This window comes from Tasmannia lanceolata, unplaced genomic scaffold (assembly GCF_043159265.1).
Source record: "Tasmannia lanceolata isolate RefF3 unplaced genomic scaffold, GAP_Taslan_0.1 ptg000018l, whole genome shotgun sequence".
NCBI classification, from domain to species: Eukaryota; Viridiplantae; Streptophyta; class Magnoliopsida; order Canellales; family Winteraceae; genus Tasmannia; species Tasmannia lanceolata.
The window spans coordinates 52,388,597-52,416,467 of record NW_027518695.1 but is presented as its reverse complement, the minus strand read 5'-3'; the positions used below and the strand labels follow the sequence as shown (position 1 = coordinate 52,416,467).

Sequence of the window (27,871 nt, the reverse complement as noted above, 5' to 3'; positions counted from 1 at the left end):
CCTCAGAAATCCCGGTCCTTCAGGGATTGGTGGTCTTCTTCGAGATGAGATGGGAGCCGTGATTTGGGCTTTCTATGGCCCGATGGGCATGGCGGATTCTAATGAAGCAGATATCAGAGCGGCTCTGTGGGGAATAAGATTAACTGAGTCTCTTGGCATGGTTAAGGTGATAGTGGATGGGGATTCACAAAATGTCATAGCTTGGATGAAGGATAGAAAATCTTTCCCTTGGAGATTTGCCAATTGGATCGACGAGATTAGAGATCGAATTGGTGGAGTGGAAGTTGTATTCCAACATGTCAAAAGGTTGGCGAATTATGATGCGTACGGTCTCGCCAGGGGAGGCCGCCCTAAAGAGAGACCATGCGCCCTGCCCCCCCCCCCCCCCCCCCCCTTTACTGAGAGGTTTTGTCAACCCTCTCAGTCGGCTTTCTGTTTTGATGTGCTTTTTTATTTCAAAATATCTTACCATTCAACAAAAAAAAAAAAGAGAGTTTTTTTCTAGTGTACTGTAATACGAAAAGATTCATAAGGCCTCATTACATCTTTGCTTCTTATTAAGATACAAATGAAGAAACTGAAGTAAATCATGAGAGAACGAAACAACAAAATTAGCAGACAAATTGGAATTCCGTGGAGAGTCATGGAGTCTCAAACTCGCTTAGATTTGAGAGAAGAACTAGGAAAGAAAATACTATGCTTTTGGCCAAAAAAAAAAAAAGTTAAAAAAGTAGAAGAACAAGAAAGATGACAGAAGAAGAAACTCCTTTTAAATTCTCCCAAAAAACTTTTAGAAACCATCACCTATTGACTGCTACCACAGTACACAGTCAAATGAAAGGGCCATGCACCCGTATTTATGTGGAGGATGGGTGAATAAAGAGCTGCCACTTGTCCACTTGAGGTGGTCCCAAGTTCGCTTGTCACCCTCTCAAGCGGGTGGTTAGCTACCTGATGGTCCCACTAGCCAAGTGTCACTCTTGGCTTGGCCCAATCTTGTGGTCCCCCTTGCCTTCACATTTTGTCAGAATCATGCTTCTTAACTCATTTCTGAGAATTATTATTTTAATTTTGTAGGAAAAAATCATCTTCTCTGGTAATGAAAATTTTTTATTCTAGAGTATAATTTGTGACAAACCTAATTTTATAGAATGAAAACATAAACTTTATAATTATGAAAGGGAAATGTTATCAGCACTACTATAATGATCGGAGGGTTGGGATCAACCTATGGAAATAATTTTTGGGCACACCCTATTTAGGCTGTGGCCCATCTAATGGACAGTTGGATCATCCTATGGTACAGACCATAACGTACTTTTAATAAAGTGTGGAGTGCCCTCATTAATATATAGTAGTGCTGATAACATTTCCCTTAAGAAAATAGAAAATAGGTGCCAATATCAATTCAAATATTTAGAGAATAATTACAATTGTAGTTATCAAAACAACATGTGACAATTTATGAGTTTATAAATAAAAAGTGGGTGTTATCAAAACAACATAATGCTAACTTTACCGTGTTGAGTCTAATAGCCCTATGGCCCCGTTCCTTTCAACATAAAGCTTGAAAACACTTCTGTCTCCCTCCCTCCCATGTCATCAAAGTCCGGACCCAATACCGGAGAAATGATATATTCACCCTGTTTTTTACTGGGGAAATAAAAAAGGGCGAATATATCACTTCCCAATTTTTCTCTCAAATTTCTTTTGCATTGGAAACAATTATTAGAATAAAACGGGTTTCTACCTTAGGCCCTGTTCGTTTTAGATTCTGAAAACCGATTGTGCGAGTCAAACAGATTATTGGACTTAATTTTGAATCCAATAATCGATTTGGAGCCCACAATCGGTTGTCACAATCTCAAACAAACTGGGTGTTAGGGTGTTTATTCAAATATTAATTAATTTCCTTTTTTTCATTCCTATTCCGTTGAGGAATTATAAACTGAAGGGTGCCCTTGCAAAAAATCATCTACAAGGGCACTTCCATTGGTCCATTTTAACAAACTGCAGATAATTCTATATTTGTTTGAACCGTTTGACTTTGATAGTTTTCCATGTGATTCTAAATGCACTTTGTGAGTTCAAAACTGTTTTTTGGCACCTTGGATTGGTCCAAAGAATTGCCTTCTTTGGAGACCCCTATACGTAAAGGCGCGTACCGCTTGACCACAAGACTTTATTCTGTACCTTCTGATCGGTATGAGTTGCCTGGTTTCTCTAAATAAATCAATCCATCACCTCTGTTTTAGCTTACCGGATTAGCTCAAAATTAAACATAAATTTTAGCCCAACAATCAGTTTTGGAATGACAGCCAATTCTCATTATCCAAAACAAACAGGGCCTAAATGTGCAAGTAAGAATATGTTTTGCTGGAAATGAAAGAGATTTCATGCTCTGTTTGGAATGCAAGAAAATTATTTCCAATGGAAAAAAAAATTTGCACGATTTTTTCTCTCCATGATTTGGAAAGAAATGATACGCTTATGGTTAATTTATGGGGATATCATCATAGACTGAAGGTCCCTCTAAATGAAAATTGAATAGGGTTGGTTCAAGGAGAAATTATATGGTGGGCGACCGTGAAGTCCTGTCAAGAAGGTACGTGAGACGTACCACCATATTTTATCCAACAGCAGCCTCTTAAAATTACTTAAAAAGTGTGATGCTATTGGATCAAATATCAAGGTTGGTGGTACCGTTTTAACAGTACTTGACTGTCGGGCACCATATAAAAACTCAAGTTCAAGTTATCTTTTTTTTTTCATATGTAAAAGTGGTAGGAAATTTTAGAAATACTTTTCCTTTCCAAATTTTTCCAGAAAAAATCCAAACAGAACCTTAGGGTGCGTTCTTCAACAATTCTGGAGATTTTCTTTCTAAAAATTAGAATTAATCTTTATCTTTTAGAGTCCTTTGGAATCAGAATTGTGTTTTTCTAATTTAGGGATAAGTACATTTACACCCCCTCAACTATGGCCAAATTCCACTTCTAACCCCGTGGTATCAACTTCACTAACGACACCTCCGAGGTTTCAATGGGTTTTTTAATGTGACAGAGTGGACAGAGAGGAGGAAATGACTACCGGCCACCATAGAAGTTCTCCTATAAGATTATACCTTGTTTGGATGCAACTAAGTACGCATGAGAAAGCGATGGTAGCACATGGATGCATTTAAAGTTAGATGCTTTTTGGCGACAATGCTCACATAGCTCCTACAAATCTATTATCAGTAGATATGTACATTAAATAATGTATGAATCTGTATCTCTTTATTTGTAGATAGGTAAATAGAAAAATGTGTAAATAGAAGTGACAAATTTTTTTTTTGGAATGGTATAATTAGAAGTGACAATAGCCACCGATTGGGAATAAAGAAACAAAAAACAGAATAATCCCCACCGATTAGGAATAAAGAAACAAAAAAAAAAAAAAAACTTAATAATCCGATTGTGAAATGGATACCTTGTCATATTGCCGAAATTTAAACCAAAAAACCTTTTTTTTTTATTATTATTATAATATTTTACCGAAATTTCGGCCGAAATTTAATATTGAATAAAATACCATTTTCTTTGTGGTACCGGATTTCGACCGAAATTTCAGGGTCCGAAACCGAAATTTGAAACCATGGACATAAAAACTTCAAGTTAGTCCCATAAAATGAAAAAAACATTGATGCAGCCACATCATCATAAAATTTAGTGTTATTCATTCAATGTATATGTGTGCACCATTTTCTCATCTTGAATTCTTGATAGGTGGTGAAATTGAGTAGGAAGTACCACCATGTAGGGAGGCCAGCCCATATAAATAATTGTATCAGATTCTGCAATATAATCATGTCAATAAAGATTGCCAATTGGAGGAAAATAAAATAAAATAGATACCAAATCTACAATAACCAATACCAAAAAACATTACGTACCCAGTTATCATAGTTGTCCATGTCAATTCATCTTTGTCAGGCATTCCATCCATTGAACATTTGACAGACATGATCCATCGACAACACCCATTACGTAACATGAACAAATGATAGCACTGAAGATAGAAACTATGGATTATGGCCAATTTACAGGAAAATAAAACCAAAACAGAAAACAACGAAACTCAATGAACTACTATGGTTAGCCAAACATTGATAGATTCCATTCCTCAATAAAATCTAGAATCAAAGCTACAGTTCTTTTTGCATTGTATTTCAATTTTTTTTGGTCGGTAAGCTGGGTTTGAACCCCTGACCTCAGGGTGAAATAAATCAGCAACGTAAAAATGTGAGAAATTGAAAGTCAATAAGGCCCTGTTTGAACAAAGTTTGCCTCAGAGCTGACCATAAAGCTGTCAGCCCAGTCAATTTGGATTTGAATTGTATGGTACCCAAGTGCCAGATAAAGATTGAGGATTTTGTGCTATTCATGAATTTAAGCAGAACAAATTATAGAGAATAAGTATGAAGCATGTGATAGCAGTTGAATTTAAAATTAAAAGAAACATGAAACAAAAGAAAAAGAAAAGAGAAAATCGTGAAAATGCTCAGCAAAAGTAAAAGATCTTATGATTATAATCTACTTTAATACTAGGAGAGATCCAAAGCAAGGTTCACCAATTGGACGGCTGAAATCAATTATAGTCTAGCACGAAGAACTACAAACTGCCTATTATTTGACTCACCACTGTAAGATATAAAAAACAACAAAATAATTGGAGGAAACATGATATTCTCAGTTAACAGGCTCTGTTTCGAGGAATTTCTATGCCGCGAGATAACTTTTGACAGGCGATTCCTATGGAGGAGATGGTGTCTAATATTGTGAATCTGCAAATTTCAACATGAAAATATATCAAATTTTGAGCTTATAAATTGACTAATAAAAAAAACTGAAAGAAAAAAATTACATAAACACTTTTTGATTAAAAAACCCAACCAGATATTGATCTCGTTTTCATAAAATCTCTGAAACTTTACCGCAAAGTTCTGAATCTTCTTCCGTGCTATTCATGAATTTGCAAGCATATTATTGTGTTAATCCTAGGTTTTACCTACAAAAAAGGAGATTAAAACAGTGAGAAATTCATAAACCCTAAGTTAATGTTATTAGATGGACAATTAAAACAGTGAGAAAAAAATGTAATTAACTGTACAAAACAGAAACTGGTGTTCTTATAACACATGTTCATTCAATCCTCAAAAACCACCCTCTCACTCTTCGTCGTTGCAGCACCTACACGACCGGAAAGAGGAGAAATTCATAAGCCCTAAGTTTTCTTTAAAAAGAGAAAGAAAAGGGGAAAATAAGAGGATATTGCAAAACACATTGAAAAAAACTACAGATATGAGAGAGAAATAAGAGATTGCAAAACACATATGAAGATGGCTGTAGAATTCCACCTGTCATTTGGTACGCCTTCATTAAAGAAGGACCATCATGGTGAGGTGATCGTTCAGGGCGTATTGTTTAGAGTAAGAAACTACGGGTTGTGTTGTTTACCCTTCCCCTAATATTAGAGTATCGTGTTATGTGTTTCTAAAGATGTGGAGACTGCCAGAGGAAGTTGCCCAGTTAAGAAACATTCTGTGGAAGTGAGAGAGATTTTAGGGATCGTTTTGCCTTTTTCAAAAAAAATTCCGTCTTTAAGAATGAGGGTGCCACGTAGATAAATAGCCGGATGGGGGAGCTGTCCATGTGAGCGTGAACAGTGAAACCCCCATCCTGCTATAATATAATAGATGGGGGCATGGTTTCTAAGCTCTAGCTCAAGTTGAGCTAGAGCTTAGAATATACCATCTCCCATAGTAGTTTGACTCATCCCACCCATTCAGTTTACACTACCTCACATAGATTGGGTGTTCCTAACAAACCAGCTCCATAACATAATCCTAACCATCCGATCTATAGAACCATAACCTTAGCATAACCTATAAACTAAATGGGTTGGATGACTCAACCAACTATGGGAGTAGTGATTTATGTGCTCTAGCTCGGGCTGAGCTCGAGCTCAAAAACCTTTTCCATATATATATATATATATATATATATATATATATATATATATATATATATATACACACACTTTTATTTTTGTGTTTCAGAAATGGGTCATGGGTGGAAGAAAGAGGGTTTCAAAAATGAGCGAGATGGAGACGACGACGGTGGCCGGAGATGGCGACGGCAGTGGGGGCCGGAGATGACGACGGCGGTGGTGACCGTGATGAAGGAAATGGCGTAACCCTAATCTCTCTGCAAATGGCTTAAAACTAGTGACGAAGGTATTTCTGTCTTCAAAATATTAACCATGGTTAATTTAAGTAATTCCGGCAGGTTAAACTAACGGACCGTCAATGGAAGGGGTCTACTTAAAAATGTTAGAAAGATGAGGGGGTGTCTTTGGTGAAGTCGATACCACCGGGTCAGAAGTGGAATTTGGCCAAAGTTTAGGGGGTGTAAATGTAATTATCACCTTAATTTATTTTTAAAAATTCTCAATTTTGTGTGGCAGGTGACGTGGAAAATGTGGTTTCACCCTAAGTGGACATGTTTCACACTAGAAGTTGAGAGTGGAGAGAGAGGGGAAGATCATGACATAGCACCCAATTCTCTCTTAAGCGAAAACTTTTGCTCCATAAAATAATTTCTAAAAATTAGGATGAATTCTTAGACGAGTTGTTGAAATTCCAAACGAACAGAATTCTCATTTTTTAGGCTAAAACAATTGAAAATCGTTCTAAAAGAATGTTAAAGAACGCACCCTTAGTTTCCTCAATTGCATTAGTTAACTATGTTTTCCAATTGGATTCAAATGTGAGATGACGGAATCTTATCGACATGGATTTAAATAGGGGCGAAGCTCGGTTCAATATTTGGGAATTCGGATTGAGCCTTTATCATAAAGTCGGGTCAAGTTTGGGTTAATTCTCATTCATTTTTTCAAGCAAAACCTCAAATCGACCAATGCAAACTGCACCACTAGATTTAAATAATACTCCAAGTTTCACTACTCCGATAAGAGCATACCGCTTTGCCTAGTAGCACGATGCTTGTATTGCTCTCCCAATGTGACAAAATCATTGATTGGATTGTTTTGTGAAGGAAACCCAAAGATCTCTGATTTTTTTCCTCAATGTTTTGACTCTTTTTAAAGTGACACTATGTGTAACGAACTAGGAAGACTCACCAGTTGTAAGGAGGGTCATTACTAGAAAGAGGGAAGTGCCAACAAGGCTTAAAGATTAGTTGCAACTAACCGATTCTGTTGGACAGACTAGAAAAGCAGTTAATGACAGTTAGCATCTTAACAGTTGAATAAAATAGACAAGAGGAGGAAATACAGGGCTTGTTTTTTGTGTAGAACAGGAGGTACTGGTGCCTCGAAGCCAGCTAAATTTCAACTTTTCTTTCAGCAATTCAAGATTCTTCTCCTTCTTCTTTAGTTCTGACTTTAATTTCTGAAACTACATCTAAGCTCCTAACAGTGGTGCTTTCATTGACTTCTCACCTTATGGCTGAGAATACAAGATTGAAGAGTTTAGATGATGCAATCAAGAAATTGATTAAGACTACATCTCTCCAAGAAACTTGTTTATAGAATTACCAGGAACTAGCCATGGAGCAAAGAGATTTCTTGCTTAAGATCTCCAATAAAATTACAGTTTTAGATGGCCAGGTAACCAATTTAACAAGAAGGGTTGAACAGGGAGAAACTCTTACTGGAACTGGAACGAGAGATGGTACTCAAGGAGGACTGCGAGATGGTACGAGTCTTGGGGGTTTTCTACAAGACAATTGCAATTAGAATTTTCCCAATTTGAGGGCACTGATCCAGCAGCTTGGATCTCGAAGGCTGAGAAGTTTTTTCGTTTTCAACACACTTCTGAAGAACTAAAGCTGGAAATAGCTTCTTTCCATCGGCTTTCCATCTCGATGGTAAAGCATATGATTGGTTTCAAGCAATGGAAAGGGAACAACCATTTGATTCATGGGAGAAACTCTCTGTAGCTTTACAAATCAGGTTTGGACCATCCATTTATGATAACCCTCAGGGCAAATTAGCTAAATTGATTCAACACTACTGTTGGCGATTACGAAGCTCAATTTGACGCTTTGGCCAATCGTACCAGTCATCTTCCTTCTCAATTTCTGGTAGATTGTTTTGTTTCTGGTTTAAAACCAGAGATCTGAAACGAGGTACAAATTCACTTACCAAATTCATTATCAAAAGCTGTAGGATTGGCTACAATGATCGAAGACAAGATTGATGATGCAAGAAAAATGACTTACAAAGGCAATTATAAGAATCCATTGCCTTCCATACCATGATATGGAGCTGAAAATTCTTCTGTGGCTTCTTCTTCAATGACTAACAAATTGCCTCAACAGGGCACTCCATTCAAGAAAGACGACCACAGCAGAATTGCAAGCAAAAAGGGATAAATGATTGTGCTATACTTGTGATGAAAAATACAATCCCGGTCATAAATATAAAAACAAGCAACTCTTTTTGCTTATTAATGAGGAGTATTAAGATACAGACGTAGAGGCCATGCGTCTGATGCAAGAGGAGACATGTTTCCCTCAAGTTCTTGAAAAATCTGACAAGCAACCAAAAATTTCTTATTACACCTTATCAGGACAAACTAATCCTAAAACCTTACGAGTTCAGGCCAACATTGGTGGACGGAAAATCATTGTATTAATTGATGGTGGTAGCTCTAATAATTTTGTTCAAGAACGATTAGTACAATAATTACAAATTCCAGTTATTCATGGCATACAAGTTCAAGTTATGGTCAGTAATGGGGAAAGGCTACAATGCTAAGGAATTTGCAGAAATGTCAGTTTGAGTATGCAAAATCATAAGTTACAAGTTGATCTCTTTGTACTTCCAATCATGGGGGCTGATATTATTCTTGGAGTTCAATGGTTAGAATTGGTGGGCCCAATTATTTTTCATTATAAGCGGCTCACCATGGATTTTCACTGGCAAGCTCAGGCGATTCATTTACAATGTGAAAGCCAAATCACAGAGGAGCCTATGCAATTACACAGTTTCAAACGTCTAGCTACAAAAGATGGGGTGGATTTTTGTTTAAAATTACAACTTCTTCAGTCCAAACTGAATGAAAGTTCTCTTCCAGTTAATACCGAATTGACCAAATTACTCGATGAATTTTCTGAAGTATTTGCAGAGCCCAACTCCCTACCTCCCATCAGATCACATGACCATGCCATTCCCCTAAAATTTGGCATTGGATCTGTTAAAGTAAGCATACAGATATCCTCATTTTCAGAAATCAGAAATTGAGAGATTGGTCAAAGAAATGCTTGACAATGGGGTTATTCAACCAAGCCATAGCCCTTTTCCATCCCCAATTATTTTAGTCAAAAAGAAGGATGGTACATGGCGGTTTTGTGTGGACTACAGAGCCCTAAATACTCTCACAATCCCTGGTCGTTTCCCAATTACAACAGTTGAAGAGCTTCTGGATGAACTACATGGTGCCAGATACTTTTCTAAACTGGATCTCAGATCAGGATACCATCAAATTCGAGTTAAGGTCGAAGATGTACCAAAAACTGCATTTAGGACTCATGATGGCTTATACGAATTCCTAGTTATGCCTTTTTGTCTTACAAATGCCCCATCCACATTTCAATCTTTGATGAATGATGTGTTTCGACCAGTTCTACGAAAATTTATTCTCGTTTTCTTCGATGATATTCTGGTTTATAACAAAACTTGGGAACATCATTTAGAACATCTAAAGATGACACTACACATCTTAAAAACTAATGAATTGTATGCAAAACAATCAAAATGCTCTTTTGGAGCAGCATCAGTGGAATATTTAGGGCATATTGTGTCAGCTGACGGGGTTGTCGTAGACCAATCTAAGATCGACGCTATTCTTCAATGGCCAACTCCTAAATATCTTAAGGAACTTTGAGGATTTTTAGGATTAACAGGGTATTACAGAAGATTCACTATGTGCTACGCTCATATAGCAGCTCCAACGACAGAATTACTCTAGAAGGGGGCATTTTTATGGAATCCAGAAGCCAAACTTTCATTTGAAGAACTAAAACAAGCTGCATCTTCAACTCCTCTCCTTGCTCTTCCAAACTTTGCAAACCATTTGTCTTAGAAACCGATGCCTCTGGGTATGGTATTGGTGTAGTTCTTTCTCAGGGATGCCATCTTATTGCCTACTACAGTCAAAAGCTTTCTTCCAAAATGCAATCATCTTCTACATATGTACGGGAAATGTCTGCAATCACAAAAGCTGTGTGAAAATAGAGGCAATATTTACTGGGACAGAAATTAATAATTCAAACTGATAAAAAAAAGCCTCAAGTCTCTTCTCGACCAAACCATTCAAACACTTGTGCAGCAAAAATGGTTAACAAAACTAATGGGGTTTCAGTATGATATACACTACGGCTAGGAAAAGAAAACTTAGTGGCAGATGCTCTTTCAAGGAACCTACGATGGAGAATCAATACATGACTTTGTCAATACCATTATTTGATATAATGGATCAACTTAAACTGGAACATGCTTCTAATCCTCACATCCGAGAAATTCATGAGGAGATCCAACAAGAAGGAGCCGTTCCTAATACATATACTTGGAGACATGGATTATTGTTATGCAAAGGTAGAATAGTTATTCCAACTGATTCAGGGTTAAAAACAAAACTCTTACAAGAATTCCATTCATCACCGATTGGTGGTCATGCCGGTTTGACTCGAACAATGGCTAGGATCGCTCTCAATTTCCATTGGCAAGATTTGAGAAAAGATGTCAATATATTTGTTGCTGAATGTGTCATTTGCCAGCAAACCAAATCACAACATCTTGCCCCAGCAGGTCTTTTACAACCCCTACCAATACCTGACCAAATATTAGAAGATTGGGCCATGGATTTCATTACAGCCCTTCCAAATTCAGCTGGAAAAACTGTCGTTATAGTAGTCATAGACAGATTGAGCAAATACGCCCATGTTAGTCCCCTACGAAGCCCTATTACAGCTATATCAGTAGCTCAAACCTTTGTGAATGATGTCTGTAAACTCCATGGCCTTCCCAAATCAATTGTAATAGAGATATAGTTTTCCTTAGTCGTTTCTGGCAGGAATTGTTTCGTTTGCAGGGTACTACTCTTGCCATGAGTAGTGCTTACCATCCCCAGTCTGATGGGCAATCCGAAGCCTTGAATCGTTGTTTAGAAATGTACCTCAGAAGTTATGTGTGTGATTGCCCTTCTCACTGGTCAAAATTTCTAGTACAATACAGCTTTTCATTCAGCTGCTCAGATGACACCGTTTGAAGCAGCTTTTACTAAGAAGCCACCTACAATTCTACGGTATGAACAAGGGACTTCACATTTGGAGGCTCTGGACCAAGAGTTATTGCAACGGGATAGCATTCTCCAACAGTTCAAAACCAATTTACACCGGGCTCAATTAAGGATGCAAAATCAGGCTAATAAGAATCGACGAGAAAAACATTTTGATGTAGGTGATTATGTACTTGTAAGGCAACAACCGTACAAACAAGCTTCAGTAGCACAACGACGCTCACACAAGTTTGGTCATAGATACTATGGTCCTTACTTGGTAATTGAACGGATAGGATCAGTAGCTTACAAATTACAGCTCCCTGAAGAAGCTAAAATCCATCTAGTTTTCCATGTCTCACTACTTAAACAATTTACAGGGAACCCGTCTGTCACACAGGTTGCCTTACCCCAACTATCCACAGGAACACAACCACTTTGCTGACCTTTGGTTGTACTTGATCGGAGAGTCATTCAATGAAAAGGAGAGGAGGGCATTCACCAACTCCTTATCCAATGGGATGGGTTACCACTCGAAGCTTCATCTTGGGAAGATCTATCTGTCCTCAAGCATGATTATCCTGATTTGAACCTTGAGGACAAGGTTCATTTTCATGGGGAGGCAACTGTAACGAACCAAGAAGACTCACCAGTTGTAAGGAGGGTCAGTACTAGAAAGAGGGAAGTGCCAGCAAGGCTTAAAGATTAGTTGCAACTACCGATTCTGTTGGACAGACTGGAAAAGCAGTTAATGACAGTTAGCATCTCAACAGCTGAATAAAATAGACAAGAGGGGGAAATACAGGGCATGTTTTTTGTGTAGAAATTTCCTTTTTCATTGTAACAGGAGGTACTGGTGCCTCGAACCAGCTAAATTTCAACTTTTCTTTCAGCAATTCAAGATTCTTCTTCTTCAGTTCTAACTTTAATTTCTGCAACTACATCTAAGATCCTAACACTATGACACTGGGTTGAAATTAGAAAATGAAAACAAGAATACAAAGGTGACCAGCTTTAGCCATAGGAACTCCTCTTTCTTTCAGGTGTATCTCTATTGTCTCTTATTCTTAGGGGTGCAACTCGGGTTGATTTTTGGGAATTCGGCTTGAGCTTTTAGTATACAATCGGGTCAGGTTCAAGTTGATTCCAATCATTTTTAGCAAATCTCAACCCGAACCGACCCGAGTAGCACCCCTATTCATTCTCTCTCCCATAAGTTAACGAGCAAGGTTCAGGACGGGACTAGAGTAGATAGTCATTGATGGGCAAAATCTCAAGAAGCGTACCAATCTATTCTCATCTACCTCAAAAAAATCCTAGGGCTTAGCATGGATTGGATTGCCCGACTGAAGCTGTGGGTTAAAAATGCCACTGCCCCATTCTGCTATTACATTGCAATGGCTTCAAACTTTGGGTCTTCTTAAAAGCCATCATGGATTGGCCTTTCTTTGAGTGTAGGAAATGAAAGACTGGTTGATTCTTGTTTTAGAACAAAAAAAACTCTTCATTATTCTATTTTAAGTGTGTTTTTTTTTTCATTTTGTAGATTTATCCTGAAAGACTTAAAATATATACTTTAGATCTCCTTGGTGATAACTTTGTTCTGAAATTACAGTGTTGAAAGCCTCAGAACTTCGGATGCAAGAACTTCGGATGCAACAGAGCAATTAGACATCCCTTTGCAGGAATGTTTCGTATCTAATGTGGACCATTTGGCATTTATTAGTGTGCAAGCTATCAATTTAACCGTTAGCATCATTTGTTAGGGAGACTTAAGGCCGTGGTCCACTACAGTAGGGCCCACTTTCGTACTGTGGGCCCTATGCATGTCATGTGGACATGATCGGGGCAGTCGATTCAGTCATTTCCGTTGGTCCCACCTTTATCAGGGATTATCCTAACCTCTTGATATGTAGGGTTTCTACAAAACAGTTTTCAGGGTATAAAATAATAAAATAATGTGGCGGTTAAGAAGGGCACTTTTCTAATGAGACAGGCTTATCTCCTAAAGATGGAATTTGCTATTGAGACAAAGCATGTCTCCTAAGAGGGGGGGGGCTCTAGATGACTCTTTCATTGCCCTGGCAATGAAAGGATCTATGGTTTAAGGTTACATATCTAATAGACTTGAAAAAGTCTTCTAAAGAAAAGGATAATAAGGGGGAAATGCTACAAGGACTATGCTAGTCCCCTAAAAGATGGGTAAGTAAAATTTCAAGCATTCAAAATAAAAAAAGAGAGCAAAGCATGTGTTTGTATATCGATTTTTACATAGGATCATGATAGCGTGTGTTCATTTCCTTGCTTACCTACCTGCTTAGTTGTAGCTCTTACCTGCTTAGCTGTAGTTCTCACATGCTTAGCTGTAATTCTCTATCTTTATTAGGTTACCGATTATTACCCTTTATTATCATCTACTGATGTTTGCTCATTGCACAGGTTTACCTTCTTAACTATAGCGTTTTACTGCTTTTACTGCAATTGCTATCTGTCATTTACTGCTTTCTAGATGAGATGTGTTAGGATTTTATATTAGGCGCTATGTATTCGCCCCATTGTAGATAGGCGCTATGTGCACGCCATAGGTTTTTATTATTGCAATTGCTATCTATCATTTACTGCTTTCTAGATGAGATGTGTTAGGATTTTATATTAAGCGCTATGTATTCGCCCCAATGTAGATAGGCGCTATGTGTACGCCATAGGTTTTATTTCATTCTTCTATTATTTGCCTGGCATTTTTGTTTGTTCCTTATTTCATTTACTATTCATGATCAACTGCTAATTTTAGATTTCCCTTCCTGTACAGACTTATACTTTAGCAGTAACATGCATGTGTTCGTCCACCAAAACTTAGACACTTATTAGGTATGTCACTCATAACCTAGCTGTGCTTAGGCGACACATCTTTCATTTTATTTTATATGTGTTTATTATTTCATCACCGAGTCATGCATGATTAGGTAGACGTTCACTCGGGGATATTTGTTCCCATTTCATATGATTTTCGCCCGAAACTCTTCGAGGTTACTAATAAATGGCATAAGAGACCAAGTGCTTACACTCGGACGAATTGGGGGTGCTCTTTGGACCTTCTCCATTCGTAATCAGGCACGGACCTTTTGTATCTCTGGTTATCCGTTGCAGACAGAGCATTTATTTTGGTTCTATGGCGTATCCATGGATGGCGACTCTGAGTTATTTTTAGGTATATCTTGGTTTCGAGCCCTGGCTCCGGATCAGGATGTATCTCATTCGTTTTGTATCGCCACTCATGCTATGCTGTGAGAGTGGCACCTATTTTGAGAGTTCCTTGGTAGAACTCTCTTTCATGTGGAGATCCAGAGGATGTAGGGACTCGATTCCTCATCGTTCTCAGGATCGGGGTCCACATAATCAGTTAATATTTTAATTATGTTTAGTATGATTAAGTTTAAAATTTGTTATTTTACATATTGATTAATGCATCTATCTTATTAGGAATTTGCTAGGGGCCATCACAAAAGGCATTTCGAGGACTGGCGGTTGCATGAGAGAGCAACCACATAGGCTTTGTTTTCTTCTTATTCATTTAATTCATCCTAAGTGGCCGCTCTCTCATGCAACACCCAGTCCATGAAATGCCATATGCGATTGTCCTTAGGAAATCCCATCTTATTATATGGTAAGTTCCGAACGCTGCTACTCGGTGGTTAGATGAACCACTCTCTTCTGCAAGTCACGCAGTTCCCTCCCCTATCGAGATATATATGTTGATATTTTTACCTAGAATAATGTCAATACTTGACAAGTATGATTAATTATCTTAAATAACTATCATTATATACCCTCAATTGCTCAGGTCGTTGTGATGGGCCTCTGTGGAAGTGGCACACAATATTTTCTTTAGACAGAAGATCCAATGGCAGAAGTTGGGGGCACACCATTCGGCCACAGATTCTGTGTAGTCACTATTAAAGTACCCTTGGTTCATGATGAAGTAAGACCGTTTGGAAGGTTCAAAACCATAAGAGATGTCGTTGGAGCAAATGTCGCTTGGGTTTTTGCATTTTTAAGTAATGTTCATTTACTTATTGATGCATGATGAGCCTTTATTGACATGAATAATTATTTATCGATATATATATTTTTTTGGTTTATTTTGTTCGCAGGTTCAATGTAATCCAAGTAGTTGAGTCGTACTTTTTTATTTTTTGAGTTTTGATTTTGGTTTTGAGTGTGGTGTTTGATTGGCTTTGACTATCAATTGTTTTGGTGTTTGTGTTTAGCTTTTTTTTGTTAAAATATGTATAAGATGATTTTTTGGTGGTTTAATATATTTGAATTGTGAATTCTTCATGTGTTTTAAGGAATATTGGCTCTATATTAGTGTGGATTTTAGTTTTTCAGTTTTGGTTTACATTCATATACCTATTTTGGAAGTACTTATGCTTGAGGAATTTGGGCCAACAAGTGCAATGAAGAAAGACTTGGTGCCAACAAGAGAAATGAACCAAGAGGTGAAATTTTGTATTTGTAAAAGCCCTCCTCAAAACCAGTAAGATGTAGCTGAGCTTCCTTTTTAGAGAAACTTGGTGCCAACAAGAGAAATGAACCTAGACGTGAAATTTTGCATTTGTAAAAGCCCTCCTCAAAGACAGTAAGATGCAACTGACCTTCCTTTTTTACTTTTATTTCTTCTCTTATCTTCCCTATATCTATCTTATAGTTTGATATACTTCTTTGCAATCATCTTTCCTCGAATGCATTGATAGGAGAGTTGCCATTAAAACTTTCAAAGCTATCTATGCTAAGAAATCTATCAGTACAACAATTCTCATTGAACTTCACTTATCATTTGGAATTGTATTACTTTCTGATAATAAATTGTCTGATTTCTCTTCACTACAATGCAGAGGGTGGAAGGTGGCATGGGAAGAATTACGCGCGGCAGAATCTTTCGATCACATAAAACAAATTTTTTTCTTCCCAGACAAATTGAAATTCAGAAGTTTAAGAGAACTTTACCCCAAGATTATCGAAAAGATAAGCACTACTTGATCCACTCACCACTTGGTGTTTGGTGTTTCTGAAACACAAACTCTTTAGAAGTTGTAGTAGTGGCTCCTTGAGTTGCACGAATTGAAGGATGAAGATATTGAGAACCGATCTTGAGATCCAATCCCAAGTGTATGTTGAAATCCTTTCGCCCTTTTTGTTTTTCTCAAAACTAGAAGTGAGAGAGAGAGAGAGAGAGGGGAAATGGGAATTGTGTATGTAGTAGAGGAGGATGGACGTCTAAGAGCTATACAATTGCATATCCAACCCACTCTTTCCATTTTATAGGATTTCATGGTGAGAAATCGTTTCCCACTTGAATTCCTATTCTTTTAGAATAGGGAAAATGAACAATGGGGGACAAACTTTCACTAGAATTTTGAACGGTGGGGGTCCCAGGTTTTCAAAACCTATCCAATGGGTGACAAAGTACAGATTCTGACATGGACCATGACCAAAATGCCCTTTCACTTATGCTACACGGCTCTTCTTCTACTTTTTACTTTTCTACTTTTTTTCCAACTATTTTCACGGTCTTCCTCCCGCCACTCCGCTTGCCAGCGTGTTGGAGCTCCGAGGAAAGTGAAAAGTAGGGTATTGCTGTATTTAGATTAGGTTTTTCAAGCCGTTCCACTGTTATTTGAGATTTGTTTTAGGGTTTTGCACTTTTTAGATTAGGTTTTTTACCTTTCTTTCAACTGTTAATGGAAGTCTGTTTTTTCATATTATTTAGGGTTTCTTAGTTGTATGTGGGAGAAAGAAGATGAAGAAAAAAAATGGATAGATTGTTAGGTTGTTTTTTCCGGTTTACTTCTCTTTCATATGATAACGGAAATATATTTTTGCATATTATTTAGGGTTTATTTGTTGTATGTGGGAGGAAGAAGAAGAAGGGAAAAAATGAAAAAAAATTAAAACTCCTGGATAGTGGACTATCGATACATAGTGCAATGTCTAGTTTTTTGTTTTTTTTTTTTAAAAAAAAAAATCTTGGATAGTGGACTATCAATACATAGTGCACTGTCCAGGTATTCTTTTTTAAAAACAAACTCATGGACAGTGGACTATTGATCCATAGTGCACTGTCCAGTTATTCGACCCAAAACACAGTAGGGCAAAATGGGGGTTGTCAATTCTATATTTTGGGTTATCAAATTACCTTAAAGGATTCATCATTTTGGGGTTATCAATTATCTTAAAGGGGGTTATCATGGGGTTTTCAAGTGTGTGAATGAGATTATTAATTCCTAAAATAAGGTTATTAATTAACCAAATGGGTTAAGAATGTACTTTTCTAAATTTGGGGTTTCTACCTTTTAGGATTATCTTCATGGGGTTATCAAATACAAGCTGTTGCAAATACTCTATTTACAAATCGCTTGCCAAAATGCATGTATACATAGTAGGTTTCAACTATGTAAAATGGGTTTATCAAATAAATTAATGGGGGGTTTTCAAGTATAATGGGGTTATTTAGCAGGGCTTACTAGGTATGTTAATGGGGTTTTCAAGTATGTTATTGGGGCTATCTAACTTCAGGCCGTGATAAAATATCAGAGAAGCAGTTAGAAATATGGAAGACGGTGAAAGCGCTTCTACATGTTAGACTTAAAGATATACCACGCGAAGCTATTAAGATGGCCTTATTACCATTTTGTCAAGACTTCCACTAGGTTATTCTCATTGTTGACATGATGTTTTAGGTGGAATTTATGGTGGAGTTTATGTGGATCTTTTGTAAAATTTTAAATGTGAATGGAGTTTATATGGAGTTGATGTGTACTCTTTGTAAATTTGTGTTTATGTGCATCAATTTATAAATAGGGTGGCATCAATTTGTATTTGATAACCCCATTCAGATATTTGAAAACCCCTTCTAAAGGGTTCAAAACCCACCCCATTTTATTACTGGATAACCCCATGCAGGTACACCTAGTAAGCCTAGCTAAGGCGGTTAATAACCCTTTCACATACTTGAAATCCCCCATTAATTCATTTGATAACCCCATTTACAATGTTGAAACCCCTAATTTAGATAAGCACATTGTTAAGCAATTTGTAAACAGAGTATTTGCATTTGATAACCCCATGAAGACATTTGGAAACCCCTTCTAGATGGATGAACACCCCATTTTAAGACTTGATAACCCCATGAAGATGCCTAGTGATGTGCTTATATAGGTATCTGCATGGGTTGATAACCCCATTAAAATACTTGATAATCCCCATTAATTCATTTGATAACCCCAGTTTACATTGTTGGAATCCCCATCTTAGATAAGTACATTCTTAACCCATTTAGATAATTGATAACCCTATTTTAGGAATTAATAACCACATTCACATACTTGTAACCCCATCATAACCCTCCTTTAGATAACTGATAACCCGAAATTTATGATCCCTTTTAGGTAATTTGATAACCTCAAATTTTGACTTGACAACCCCCCATTTTGCCCTAATGTGTTTTGGGTCGAATAACTGGACAGTGCATCATGATTAATAGTCCATTGTCCAAGAGTTTATGGTTGCTTTAAAAGTCCATTGTCCAAGAGTTTGTTTAATTTTTTAAATACCTTGACAATGCACTGTCCCAAAATCCTAATCTCGCCCTTGCTCTTCCCTAAACCCTAACGGCCAAACCCTCATGCCACTCTCTTTCCCAAACCCTAATCTTGCCCTCCCTCTAACAAACTAAAATCTAAAAAAAAAGGTAAAAAAAAAAACTAAGAAAAAGCTATAAAAAAGAGAGCAAAACTCTAAAAAAAAAAAAAAAAAAAAAAAAAAAAAAAAAAAAAAAAAAAACTCACATAATAGAGTTCCTGTGAGGAGGACGGTAACCTTTCGATTGAAAAACTTCCCAGGAGGTAGCATATGCCAGCAAAGTCATATTCCCATAGGGACGAAGGTGAAAAAGCAAGGAAGAATGGTGAAATGGGAAGAGAAAAAGGGGCGGGAACATGTATAACGTGTTTCTTTTGTAACAGGACATTGTGATCATTTTTCTGTCAGAAACAGTAAATTGTCCCCGTCACTAAGCTTTTCAATTGATGGGACCCGGTGAAAATTCAGCAAAAAGTATGTCCCCCATCCGTCATTTTTTCTTTAGAATAAAACAACTTTTATTTAATTTGTTGACAAACACAAAACAATTAGGTATGGCCAAAATGTTTTTTTTTCAAATAAAACTCCTTCTATTTGGCAACATGAAAATTAAAAACCTTTTTTAATTAAATTTCTCTCTCTCCCTTTTATTTATCCAATAGGAATCAAGATAAAAACTAGCCAATAGGATTTCACTTAACCTCCAACCAATAGGATTTAAGTGTCAATTTAGCATATGTTAATAAATATGCACCCACCATAAGTACTCCTTTCTAATAACTTGTGCACACTATATGTATAGTGTACCTCCTCCCTGTATCTCATACAGTGGATCATATCCATCCATGCAAACGATCAAATCCGGTACCAAGATCATCCAACGATCCATATGGGTCAAGGGAGTCATGTGTGGGATTGACGCAGGGATTCGATGGCTGACCCTGGAAAACCCACGAAAGGCCCCACTGCAATCTCATGCAAGTAGTCTAGTTACGATCGCATTAGGCAAGTAACCCCCACCAGGACATTACCCTAAAGAAGACCATCAGATCAACATACCCATAATCACATCCAATGTAATGTGTAAATTCTTCCTCTCATTCTCATTTTCCAGTTCGGGTCCAACGGAGGATGGACATCAATTACCCCTTGGGCCCACCCAATGGTATATCATTCCCAATGGTATATCATTCAATCTATCAGCTCGAACCTGCAAATGCATATCCAAATACCTTTTGAAGACCACCATTGTTTTACGAAAACCATTTGATAAAAAATTATCAAAACTAGCTAGCCATCCATTATTGAAGGCCTTTACTAAGATCATAACTGTAAATGACTTTCCTCTACAAGACAGTTGGAGGACTCCTTGTTGGGTTGGAGGACTCCTTGTTGGGCATCACTATTAATATCATGGATTACCTGATGACGTAGCATTGCCCGTAAGTGATCCTAAACTAGGAACCACTCTTAGATAGACCAAAGCCATAAGGCTCGCCCATAGACTAAAAGGACATCTCAGGTTTAAGGACATATAAAGGGTCCTGACTGACGGAATAACCTTATCCATATCTTCGTCCAGATGCTATTCTGTAAAGTGATCCGTTCAATGCATGAGTCATTCATCGTACCAATTCTATCTGCTTAGGGTCCACTACACCAGTGACCGAGATAAGTCACCCTAATGCGTGTATGGAGGCAAGTTTTACTGATACAGTTATTGTTGATGGCAGACAGTTGTTGTTCGTGAATCGTGGAGACTTGTTCATTTGGAATAATTATGGTTTAATTTATATTTCTATTAGATTATTGTGGATATTTTGTGCTATGCAGGTAAATGCACACAGCGGTGGGGTTGGGTGCGGGTGAGCGGCAATGAGCACTACAACATATAAATGTTTCTCTATTTGTTTCATTTTTGTATCTTGGTGCAGTTTTTGGCTGAAATTCTACTGTGCATTATTTGATGAAACTTGTAGGGAAATGTTATCCGCACTACTGTATTTTGATGAGGGACTCCTCATTTTATTAGAAGTACGGTATGGCCCTCACTATAGGATGATCCAAACCGTCCATTAGATGGGCCACAGCCTAAATAGGTTGTGCCCCAAAAATCATTTCCATAGGTTGATCCTAACCTCCGATCTGAATGTTTGAGGGTTGATCCTAACCCTCTATAGATCTGAGAGTTACGATCAACCTATGGAAATATTTTTTAGGGCACAGCCTATTTAGGCTGTGGCCCATCTAATGGACGGTTTGGATCATCCTATGGTGCGGGCCATACCGTACTTTTAATAAAGTGAGGAGTGCCCTCATCAAAATACCGTAGTGCTGATAACATTTCCCAACTTGTATTGTATTTTTGAAATTTCAAGCATATTTTCCGGTGTCTACTCACATCTTAAGGTATGGCCTTTGCTATTGATCTTTGTCAAAGTTGCAGTTCTAAAAGCTAGGCCTAATATTCCCTTCAATAACATGCGCTTCCTTATTGGTGGAAGTGATGAGACCACCTACCATATTATGGGGGTTTCATATCACTTCCACTATTAAATGCACTACAAGCCTTCACCCATTCAACCCACACCGAATTCTGCACCACTGTTAGAAAATTTTAAGTCAGTTATTGACTCACCGAGTCGACTTGGTTTTGGCCATATTAAGTCAATAGAAAACTTCTCTTACATGTTTATAAGAAACTCGCTGCATCAATCATTGGTTCAACCGTATCTTTTACCATACTTGGTAAGTTGGAGTTTACAAAAATTGTTCCAAACCGATGAAGTTGGGTGGCTAATTTAGGCTTTTTTTCTATTGAATCCATCAGAAATATAACAAATTGCTGATTATGCAGATTGAACTGAGATTGAATTAGTTTATAATGAACTTGAATAAGATTTCCTGGTCCTAAACCTTATAAAGCCTTTGTATATTTCCCAATGTATTCTGGCTGTTGCATAGTTTATTTGTCACAGTTTCCTTTCTCTTTAATTCTATCATTCTGAAATGTATGGCTCTTAACTGTGAGAGACTTCTCTTTTTTATGATTTTCATTCTTATGTTCTTACAACTGTTTCAAGTTCATCGGTACACATACATGAATGATAACTTGTTCTTACACTGAGTTTGATTATTGAGAGTTCTCCCCCTTTCGCTTCATATTCCTTTGTCATCCTCGAATTTAAAGAACCTGTGTGCTACTTGGATCACATCATATGTTTTTGTTCTGCTGGTTAACATAAAATCTCAACCGATTCATGTTTTTGGGTTGTGGAGCTCATCCAATTTAGGGGTGCAACTCGGGTCGATTTTTCAAAATTCGAGTCAAGCTTTTACCTTAAAATTGGGTAAGGTTCAGGTTGATTCCAATTCATATTTTAGCAAAAGCTCAACCGACATGACCCAAGCCAGTATCATCCATTCTGCAAAGGAGAAACTGACACTAATTTTTGGTTGCTCTTGTACATCACAGGCACCCATATCTGTAAGTTACAATGGGCAATTTAACTTTGGGACTATAAGCACATGTTACTTGGTCGTGGTACTTTCAAAGAACATTTGCTCCATGATTTGGTTTCCCCCCCCTCCTTTAACTTATCTATTTCCAAATATCTTTCTAGTATATCAGCGGTAGAAACTTTTAAATTCTTGATAATCCTCTAATTGTTTCCCCTTCTTCACATGTTGTAATTTGTGAATTATGTATTTATTTATAGTTGTTTTACCCTTATTTTTTGGTCCTTAACGTTTGGGAGGTCGACCGAACAACACCACCAACTTAGCTTTTGTCCGGTAGTCATCAACACCGGCATCATTAGAACTGTCGGCTAATGTTTTCCCTGAGGATTACCATCGCACAACAAAAAAAGAAAAGAAAAAAAAAAAAACAATTAGGCGGCGTCCGACGTTCCTGAACGTTGACGACGGTCATGCCGCCTATATTTTACACTGCCAAGGGTCTTGAATGGCGGCCAAAGTAAATGAAAATTATAAAAAAAAAAAAAATAAATAAATTAGGGGCGGTCTGGCAATTCAGTTTTTGGAAAAAAAAATACAATTAGAAGATAGGTAAATACAAAATTGGGATACAATGAATTACCTGTAAGCAATCCACAAACAGCAAATTCATTGGTTGTGCAACCAATAATAACAACAATTACTAGCTGGGTCAAGCGATGAAGTATTCCTTACAGAAAAGAGTGGAGTTATCCACAAACTGCAAATCCATTGGTTGTGGACCATTAAGTATATTTTACAGAAATGATGGTGCATTCACTATCAATAACATAAAATCTTGTGATTCTCACACTTGAAGAAATGAGATGCAGGACAGCATGGACTATGTTAGCTTCAAGAAATGAACTGCCATATCATCTCACTTAATTTGTGATATATAACTGAAATAGCACACACAGAGGGCACTCAAAATTGGGGATGAAAAATCATGATGCTATACATAGGTAAATGAAATTGCATAGGATAGAGAGCACACAAAATTGAGATTGTAAAACAATGATGCTACACAGGCATAGTGCAGAAAACTTATGTGGCGATATAGCAAGAAGATGAGGTAGAGATTCTAGCCCAACCATAGATACTTGCCTACTCCCCAAATTAATTTCAGTATAATGGTTTCTAGAATTGAGACTTGACCTTCCTATTTTGTGGCCTCTAGGAAACATTGTTCCCAAAACAAATATTCACTAATGACATCTAGTCATTTGTTCACAAGTGGCATAAGTCCTACAAAACTTGCAACTCATTTGTCAAATGGAGGAATTTTTTCCTTTTTTGACCTCAAAGGAGAGGCATTCACCTCCATCCAATTGAGCTATAGGTTGATGCGAGAATTAACCTGCTCCGATCGTGAGGTTGGTGTAGCACGTATATCAAATTCAATAAAACATACAAAAATCATTAGAACATGAACACAATCGCTACTATTAAGCATAACTCAATGGCATGTTAAAGGTAAGATTTGACCTTATAATTGAAGCATCTATTTGCATACCCTGAGAGAATAGTTTAGTGTATTGGTGATAAAGTGTGTAGTTTACCAGAATCACATGTCTTGAGGCATCAGCATACAAGAACAAATAAGCATTCAAACACTCGGCATGGCAAATAAGATGAGCAAAACATGAAATTTGAGCTACCCAGATGCAGCTACTCGAGAAATTATAATTGAAGAAAGATGAGATCTTTCTCATTTACTGAGTATTCTCACAAATGAAATCCAACAATGTTAGGGGAGATTGAGGAGGTTTTTTGTTTTAGGAGGGCTCCATAGATCTAATCTAGTAAGAAGATTTCTAAATCTATGTTTTAGGAGAGTGAAGAGGGTTTTTGTTATTTCTACACAATGATGAAACACTCATCCATGATTCTGAGGCTTTAGAAGCATTTTGTTCCTGTTTTAGGCCATCTGGGAGGTACTTTGTATGCCTTGTAATGTCTTACCTAACCAGCAAATATAACAATTGAAGGTACTATTGTGACTTGGGATCTGTCCAAGAAGGCATGCTTCTCATTTTCTGCTAAAATGCAACAGAAAGTTGCAAGAAACCTGAGAAACACGCAACCACATGTGAAAAGTTTAGACAAATAGATTCTTGTAATCTTTTTAGCCAACAAATATTTGGGGCAATGAAATCTAAGTGTTAGTTGGTTGATTGACTCGGAACCCAAGATTGTTCATAATTCCAACACAAAACTAGCCACACTTCAACAAATGGAATGGAAAATCTGGTAAATTAGATTCAATGATTAAAGAAGACAAGCCATCTTGCACACAAAACAAGCTAATGTACAACACTTACATGCAAGATAATCTTCATACTTTTGGCTTCTGCATAGTCTCATTCCAGCAACATAGAAAGAAACTTCACGGCAAAGTGTTGCACCAGTCCCACAAAAGAAACCTGTGAAGCCATCTTGGGGAACAGTACCTCTAAATTGAATGGATAATTCATTAAGTGTTTATGATGGCACAGTTCTTCTAGGAGGAAACATAGCCTGCATATATGAATGGGTAACTTAAAACAGAGTTCAACCCATCGATCGCACATAGAATAGAAAGCAAACTATGCATCTACGAGCTCTTGGGTTTATTTATGCTCATATGTATCAGAATTAAGGTTATTTTGGTCACTTTCCATCAGGGTATACTTTCCCTTCAATACAATATAAACTCGATGTATCATCTTTCTCAGATATGAGAAGATGTGTTTGCGCTTATTAAATCAAATCTTTCAATATCATTGAAAAAAATATGCTCCTACAGAATGATCTTACTCCGTCTTAATATCATCTCTACTATAGAAGATTCCCATTGCTATCCTATATTGAAATCTTAGCTATCATCTCAGGGCCAATTAAGTACAAATTACCAAGCTAAAATCCCAATTAAATAAAAGAGGACATCAATACCATTCACAATGAAAGCCATTGATAACACTATTAAAGCCAAAACTTTTTCATCTCTAAAATCACTAAAAGAGGGCATTCTGGCTAGCTCAGGTCAGCTGGCTATTGCTGAAGGTCAGATTTTACCCCCAACACTCACCGTTATAATCCTTTGAAGCCACAAGTAGAGGGATGGGAAAGGACTCTTACAAGCCGAGAGGACTCCTTGTTGCCAAATTCAAGAGTAAGTCCAAAGGAAAACAAACAAACTACAAGAAAAAAGGGGTGGAACTCGTCCAAGCCTGCCTCCAGATTTTGAAAACTATTTCAAATTTTCATCTTCAAAACTACTGAAATGAGAGGACATTTTTTTTTGAATGGCAAGGACTTCACCCCAAATTATAGTAGAGGGTTGAGGTCCTTGATGGGCTGAGAACTTGACAAGTGTCTTGTTTCCTCATGGACACTTGTCAAGCAAGGAAACAAGATGAATATAGATGTGGTATGTGTCCCAGGGTCCTGTGGTCCCGAGGACAATTGGCAATCATAGAGGCCACATGTCGCATTGGCAGCCATGAGTCTTTAAATGACTTGTTTATTGCAGGTCCCGTCCTAAATTTGTGGATTACCTGACAAGTGGCAGCCTAGGAAATTACCTTGAGTGGTCTCCCTCTTGTGCAAGCATGGGAGCTCTCCAAGTGACGAAGGTGTGGTCCCCTCCCTTAGAAGCAGGAACCTTCCTCATGGGTGCCGCCTGTCCCATGATAAAACCGTGATTTGGAGGTCCTTTGGATGGGAACCGCTCCCATGGCAGTCCCAGAGAGACGGGAAATTACCTTGAGTGGTCTCCTTTGGATTTGGAGGTTCTTAGATTCAGATCAGATATGTAACAGATCTTATTTTTTCTTGCTTTTCCATTCATAAAATTTGAAATTCTAGTAGATTTTGACATGAAACATGAAACATGAAAAGAAATATATGTACAAAGAAAACTTACCGATCTCATTTTTTTTCTTCTTTTTCGATCTTTTTGCAGAAAATTTGAATCTTGATCGTGCCTTCTGTCATGGGGCCATTTCGTCCAGCGTTGTTCGCATGGCCTAGCTCGTTACTTGTATTGTGTGCACATAAGCATGTAAGGCCAAGGGCCCCAAAAGTGTCTCGTTGCATCTTAAAGAGTGTAATTCCAAGACTTGTGAAAATCAGTCTTAGCCAAAGGGGTAGGTTGCTCCACCCCTTTACCCTGGAAGCTTGCTTGGCCATCGAGTGGTGCTTGCTAGTGCATATCCTAGCAAGGATTTAATTCTAGTCAACGGGTGCCTGAGCCCCTTAGGATTTGTAGACTGTTACAACATTCTATTGTACTTCACTCATGATTCATCAATAAAGATTCATGTTTGCCTGTTTGTGCCCCAATGTTGTGCCCCAATGCTTCTTGCGTGCTAGTGAACTTAGCTCCCTTCTGTACTCTACTTCATAGGTTTAAGCCTTCCAACCTTAACAGGCTGACTTGCTTTGTAACAAGACAAATCAAGCGTCAGATGGACCTCGTCCTCAGACTGATTGCTCGTGACACTTCAAGCAATGGGACGCGAAAGAACAGATCAAGCACGGAGAGTCGTTAGTGGATTCTTGCATTCAACAGGACAGAAAGATAGGATGAAAGACATGAACAAAATATTATAACTCTAATTTCCAATATCCAAAAACTCAAGGGAAAAACATGGAGAAGAAATGAGAAGAGCCAAGCTCTCTCTCAATTCTCACACAAAGGAAGAATGTCTACAAATTCTGAATCAACAAAAACATATGAAAATGAGGTAAGTATTGGCTTTATCATGGGCAGCCGAACTAACAACCACAAAACCAACATAATTAATCTATTTAAAATGACAAAAAGGACATCACTTACAAGGGAAATTACAACTAATGACTATTACTAAAGACCAAACACTAACACTAACCCTAGGCTAGTGCAATCTACATGTCAAGCTGCATCAGCCACCATCATGAATGAGGAGCAGGGATCCTAGTAGCACAAGGATAAGAGGAGAAAGCAAAATCTAGGAGAGGTGGGTTGGGAAAAAAAATCCTCTCTACTATTAAGCTTATTCAGGACAAGGGACATTGGCTACTGGTCAATGTCTGGGTGAGGGAACCAATGTTGTTGATGGTTTTAGATGATGACCATGACAGCTACCACATCAATTCCCTTGAGTAGAGGACCAAAAGCATAAAGAATATCACAAGGATTTCCCTAAGGACAGTTGTGTAGTGGTAGGCTTGGACTTAGCTCGAGAGGTCACAACCCCACTATATTGGATTAAGAGACCTCGATGTTTAGAGAATGTAGGAGGTGAAGCCTAGATGAGGACAAAAGAGCTAAAGATCATGGAGTCATTTCCTAGACTGTTGAGAGAAAAATGCACTTATCCTTCAAAGAGGGTATTGGATGGAAGCAAATTGATTATAGAAATA

General features: G+C 37.7%; 2 long non-coding RNA genes across 5 annotated transcripts in view; both read right to left on the bottom strand.

Moving 5' to 3' along the window:
* Window positions 1-3,670: 3,670 nt before the first annotated feature.
* Window positions 3,671-27,871, bottom strand: part of LOC143850991 (uncharacterized) — a 65,518-nt gene continuing 41,317 nt past the window's right edge. The window contains exons 1-6 of one of the 3 annotated variants that reach the window (XR_013236158.1): window positions 5,399-5,651; window positions 5,147-5,231; window positions 4,976-5,049; window positions 4,681-4,825; window positions 3,935-4,050; window positions 3,671-3,835 (exon numbers count right to left, since the gene is read on the bottom strand). This is a non-coding gene — a long non-coding RNA (uncharacterized LOC143850991). Of the gene's footprint in view, window positions 3,836-3,934; window positions 4,051-4,539; window positions 4,826-4,975; window positions 5,050-5,146; window positions 5,232-5,398; window positions 5,652-27,871 lie in introns of those variants that run through there. The other 2 variants (XR_013236157.1, XR_013236159.1) reach the window with 2 other exon arrangements.
* Window positions 10,138-27,103, bottom strand: LOC143851077 (uncharacterized). Of its 2 annotated transcripts, none has more exons than XR_013236205.1 (3): window positions 26,050-27,034; window positions 24,808-25,003; window positions 10,138-10,273 (listed from the first exon to the last, which is right to left on the bottom strand). It is a non-coding gene; the product is annotated as an uncharacterized LOC143851077 (long non-coding RNA). The 2 variants fall into 2 exon arrangements; XR_013236206.1 differs by adding an exon at window positions 23,088-23,204 and having other exon boundaries at window positions 10,153-10,273; window positions 24,808-27,103.